Source organism: Camelus dromedarius, chromosome X (assembly GCF_036321535.1).
Source record: "Camelus dromedarius isolate mCamDro1 chromosome X, mCamDro1.pat, whole genome shotgun sequence".
In the NCBI taxonomy this organism is placed as follows: Eukaryota; Metazoa; Chordata; class Mammalia; order Artiodactyla; family Camelidae; genus Camelus; species Camelus dromedarius.
Genome location: NC_087472.1, coordinates 110,240,520 through 110,246,399, shown reverse-complemented (window position 1 = coordinate 110,246,399; position 5,880 = coordinate 110,240,520). Strand labels below are relative to the sequence as shown.

General features: G+C 39.4%; 1 non-coding gene across 1 annotated transcript; it reads right to left on the bottom strand.

Moving 5' to 3' along the window:
• Nucleotides 1-766: 766 nt before the first annotated feature.
• Nucleotides 767-842, bottom strand: TRNAN-AUU (transfer RNA asparagine (anticodon AUU)). Its single transcript is given in 2 exon segments — nucleotides 767-802; nucleotides 806-842. It is a non-coding gene; the product is annotated as a tRNA-Asn (tRNA).
• Nucleotides 843-5,880: the final 5,038 nt, after the last annotated feature.

The following is a 5,880-nucleotide window of genomic DNA, read 5'->3' as shown; positions in this document are numbered from 1 at the left end:
ACACAGCCGTCTTGGTGAACGCAGGTGAGATATTCACAAAGAAGTGTCCTCAGTAGGACTAAAGAGGTAACAAAATAGTAAGAGCTCATCTGGTCAAATGTAACTGATCTGGGAAATACGGAGAGGCAAGCAGAACGCGGAAGACACGATTGCTCGGGAGACATTCATGGAGCCATGGAGCTTTGATGAGGATCAGGACTGCAGGGGCAGAGGCGAAAGTCTGGGGTCAGGAGGGTCTGATAGAACAGCTAACTCCATGGCGTTGAGATGTTGGGATCTGCAAGAGTGAACGGTGTCTAAGGGGAACACATCTCACTCCAGCTCAGCCCCTAGAAGCCTGTGTTGGTGCTGTCTAGAGAGAGATTGGACTGCTGTCCCCATTTCCCCCAGATCTGAGATGCACTGTTTGTCAGCTCAGTACAGTTAATCCCAGTAGACAAATGATAAGTACACCCCATGCAGAAGGTTATCCGAGAAAGACATTTACCTTAACAGTGCGGTTTACTGGAAAAAGTAACATGGAAACTATACATCCGCATATTTTTTCTTTTAAAAATCTTGTTTATGGATAACATGAATTTGATGCAACAATTAGCCAGATTTAATTAACCCATGACCTACCTTCAGCCTTATTTTCCAAGCAGTCAGATCCTTCCTAACAAACTACAAGTTATTTCATGTGGGTTTTTTTCCTTTTTGGGGGGCGGGGGGGAGTAATTAGGTTACTACTTATTATTATTATGATTATTAACATTTATTTATTTAATGGAGGTACTGGGGATTGAACCCAGCACCTCGTGCGTGCTAATAAGCATGTGCTTTACCACTGAGCTATACCCTCCCCCTATTTCACTTCTTTTTGATTCAAGGAAAGCAATCAAGTTATTAATTTCATATTTAAATGCAAATAAATGCAATAAAAATGTAGTCGATAAGGAAAGGTTTTCAGAATGACACTAATAAGTTAAACTGGTGCTTTGCAGCCCTGGGATGAAGCCACTTGCTTATGATAAATTATCATTTTTTTATATACTGCTGGAAGTATTTGCTTAAAATTTTCTTTAGAGTTTTTTATTCTTTTTTGCGTCTGTTGAGAGAGATTGGCCCATAAGTATTCTTTCTCATGCCACCTTGTCAGATATTGGAATGAAGATTATGTTAGCATCATAAAATGATTTATTGAGTGTTTCTCTATTCACCATAGGAGTCTGAATAAAATTAGAATTACCTCTTCCTTGAATGCCTTATACTATGCATTGATGAACTCGTGTGAGCCTAATGTTTTCTTTCTGGAAATATTTGACTGGAAATTCAATTTTCTTAATGCATATAGAACTTGGACTGTTCTATTTATTCTCTCAGCTTTTAAGTTACATCTTTCTACGGGTTTATTGCCATAATGTTTTTCCTGTCGTCTCTTGAATGCTGCAAGATCTTAGGGTATTCCCTTTTTCATTTCTAACGTTGGCTATTTCTGCTTTCTCTCTCTCCCTGGACTGTTGACTCCCTGATCAGGTTTTCTCCTCTGTTTATTTTTTAGGCCTTTAGAAGAACCAGCGTATGGTTTCGTCAGCTGGACCTGTTACGTATGTGTTTTCTGTTTAAGCAAATAATGCTCCTGTCTCTCTGTTTCCTTCCTTCTGCCTCCTTCCTGGTTACTTACTAATTTTTTCATTTGTAAGAGGGTGATGAGCTTATGAGTTTTCAGTCTTTCTTCTTTGCTAATGCACACGCAACACTGCTCTTAGCTGTATGCAAATTAATTGCTATGTATTCTTCAGAGCATTCATTTAAAAATATTTTCGAAATTCCATTGTGCCTTCCCCAGTTACTTGTGGCTAATGCAGACTTTAAAAACCTATCCAAGGGGATGAAAATTTCAATGTTGATTGCATAGTGATCAGAGATCTGTACTGTATGTTTTCAGTCTTTTGAAATGTATTAAGACTTGTTTCTTGGTGCATCAACTTATGGGAGAGTTTTCTGTGTGTGTACAGAGAGAGTGTACTTTTTTTAGTGCAATGATGTCTCTAGGTATGTTAAGTCAGATGTGTTTATTGAATCATTCTCATCTCATCTATCTTACTAAAATTTTTATCGAGTGGCTCTTATCAATTACTGCAAAAGATATATTTAATTCCTCTGCGATAATTATAGATTTGTCTATAACTCTTTTTATTTCTTTCAATTTTTACTTTATATATTTTAAAGCTTTGCTGTGCTTTTCTCACCATAAATTTTATTTATCTAGCAGAGTCATTCTTAAAATACATTTTGTCTGAAAATACAACTGCACTAGTTTTTGTTCATTTTGGGTTGACAAGGTTTATTTTTTCCATCAGTTTATTTCAGTATCTTTATATATTTTCACTTTAGATATGAAAATACCCTAATACATTTACTCGTTCACGTCTTGATGGACTTTCGGGCTGTTTCCTATTTTTGGCTCTTGTGACTCAAGTGACTATGAACATTGGTGTACAAGTCTCTGTGTGAACATACGCTTTTATTTCCCGTGGATAAATATTTTGGAGCAGGTATGTTGTTTTCCATAGTGGCTGCACCAATTTACATTCCCACCGACAGCGTAGGAGGGTTCCCTTTTCTCCACATCCTCACCCAACACTTGCTAACTTGTGTTCTTTTTGATGATGGCCATGCTGGCAGGTGTGAGATGCTATCTCATTGTGATTTTGATTTGCATTTCTTTGCAGTTCTTCTGCCCATATTTTAAACGGGTTTGTTGGTTCTTTGCTTTTTAATTGAAGTACAGTTGATTTAAAATGTTGTGTTAGTTTCTGGTGTACAGCATGGATGGACCCGTTGCAGAATACAGGTATTTTTAATTGCCCGTTAACTAAGGAGATTTGACAGAAGCTAACTATAGACTGAGGCACGTCCAGAAATTACACTGTATAGGAAAAAATATCTGGATAGAGGAGTCCCATTGTCATAAAATGCTATTTTTGTTTTTTGGTGCCGAAGTAACAATGTCAGATTCAAAGAGAAACAGGTCCTCTTTTTTTTTTGTTGTTGTTACACACAGCTACATTTTAGGTACAAAATATGCTTATCATTAAGAAAGTTACAGGAGGTAGAAGGGTTTATGATCTAGGGACAAGGCTTACAATGTTTGCGAAACTGATTTCATGGTAGAACAGAATTAGATTTCGCATGCGTTTAATTTTAGGGGAGTAAGCTCCATTAACTTTGAAGGTTACCCACTCCTGAATGATAGCTTGATCGCTGAGACCTGGAAGAAATTCGAAGAGGTTTTATTTCTACACGGGAGAAAGAAGCAAGAGTGCTTTGTGTTTTGTCTGCATTTCCTTTTCCATATCATTTGAGGAGAGTCTCTTACCGCTATTTCCATGGCTTGTTCTTCTATGTATGTGTCTCCTAGTATCTTTTCTAATGTTTAATAGTTTCTGAAATTGTTAATATAGTCTGAATTTTTATATTTTAATATTTAATGATCTTACACGATTCAAGTACTCTATTATGTCCAAAAATTGCTTTCATGGTTCCTGAATTGGTTCTCAGTCACCTGTGTCCCCCACCAGAGGAACATCTGGCAGTTCCTGGGGGCATTTTGGGTCACAACTGGGAGGGAGTTTTACTGGCGTTCAGTGGGTACAGACCAGGGCTACGTCTCGATACCCTGTGAAGTCGGGACAGCCCCACCACAGAGTCCTGCAGCCCCACCTGTCAGCAGTGCTGATGCTAAGAAACCCTGCTTTAGAAATTCCCCTTTCTAATGCTTCTGTTGGCCCATCTGACTGGTCAGGAAGTGAGCAAAAACTTGTCAGGTCGCGAAGTCTATACTGATAGTTCTTCCATCCACTATTCTGTGGAGGCGGGGTTAGGTACTAAAGAGAAAGCCTCAGATTTAGTCTTTAAGATCCGAATTACACACCAAGACAATGTGGACCAACCAACATAAAAGGAGAAACCAGGCGACAGGAAATTAACCAAAACATGTCATTGGGTATAGAGTATGTGTTCTAGAAAGTTAGAGAAAAGAAGGATTATGATTTGAAAAAATGAACTAGGTCATGTGACAGTTTTCTCAAAAAACCCTTGTAAAAGTCTCCACTGTCAATAGCTTATCATTTCCTAGAGTCCTTCTTTCATGCTCAAATCTCCATGAGCTCCCTCTTATCTTTTTCACAGATGGCTCTGATTTTTCTTTGCGGTGCTCACAATTTGAAATTCTAGTTGTATTTTTAAATCTTGGCTACATCCCTAGGACACAGGCGTTTTTGTGTGAGTGTGTTTGTTTGCGAACGAGTGCCGTGACCCTGGTGCACAGCAGATGCATCCTCACTGTTGTCCAAGGACCACGACTGTCCCTTGTTGTGGTCCTTAGACGGTGGGGAGAATTTTGTGTTCTCAAGGAGGAGGCAGTGATGGCAGATGGATGCAAGTGTGACTAAAGAGTGTGCCTACCTTAGATGGTGGGCAGAAATAAGATGAACTTCCCAGTAGAGAATGCTGTAATGGGATCCAATTATTATGATGTCTTGACCTTGGAGGAATTTAGACCTCATGGCGTAGCTGATAGGGACAGAAACTGTTAAGCAGGAGTAAGACACACGAGAAGCTGTGTTTGTGAAACGTAAAATAATCTTCCATGGAGATTTTATTCTTGAGACCTAAACTCAGTGTAGGTAATCATCTCTTGCCTAGTTCATTGTCCTACATACTAGGTCCCTCCTCCAAAAATGTCTTCCCTTGTATGCCTGCCAGAAGAGGCATGATGTGTATCAAGAATGTTAACGGGGGGGAGGGTAATAGCTCAGTGGTAGAGCACATGCTGAGCGTGCACGAGGTCCTGGGTTCAATCCCCAGTACCTCCATCAAAAAAAAAAAAATAATAAATCAACGTAATTACCTCCCCTGGAGGAAAAAAAAAAAAAAAGAATGTTAAGAATGAAGTTCAACCCTAAGGAACTTTCTCTTGACTTATTTTGCATTTGTTTTCTTTGAATCGCAGTGTGTTTTGGTTTTGAAGAGCTTCTCTCTAAAACCCAACATCATAATTATTAGCAGGTATTTGGCTACTTTTGCTGGACCATGACTGCATTATGTGACTCTTATCAGTTTCCAATATCTTAGCCACATGTTATTTGGGGAAATTTTGCCTCTCTCCTTGTTTTTTTAAGTTTTGAATGAAGTTCCTGTGTTTCTCACTTTTTCTGGAAGACAGAATGTTGGAAAGGTCACGACAAATGGGAAGTAGTATATGGGAAAACAAATTTTGTCATAGATTTTTGTTGCCCCCCCCCAACTTCTGTCGCCTCTAGGTGAATTCCCTACAATGTGCAGAACCTAATGTGTAAGATGCATTTCCCACTCAAGATCCACCAACTCTGCACTCTTCTTAATTTTTTGAGTTTGCTTTTGATTCCCGAGTTCTGCTCCTTTGTATTTTATGAGAGACTCTGCCTACCAGGCCTTCTTTCGTGCCAAGTGAATTTCTAAGTCCCTCTTACCTTGATATGATATGATATCATTCTAATCTTAAACAGTTATGATCATTTTCTCTTTTTTTTTCCCCAGTGTAGACATTCTTCAGAGACATGTCCACCAGCCTCCATTTTCCACGTCACCCTCTGCTCTAGCCTGCAAGAGGGCTGTCCATCAAGACTACTTGTTTGTGTCTCTGTGATTCTGTCGTAGTCCCAGGCTCATTGAGGGGGTCCAAGGATGGACTGCAGCCCGGGGGACATGCTTCAAGTTCATTTCCCTTAGAGGGCCCAGAACTGGGTTCATGGGTATGTGACTTCTGGTTAGAAAGACCCATATGTCAGGACCCTGTGCTTGGGTTTAATGTTCTTCTGCCACTGTCTTGAAATTCTTGATAACTGTGAACAAGGG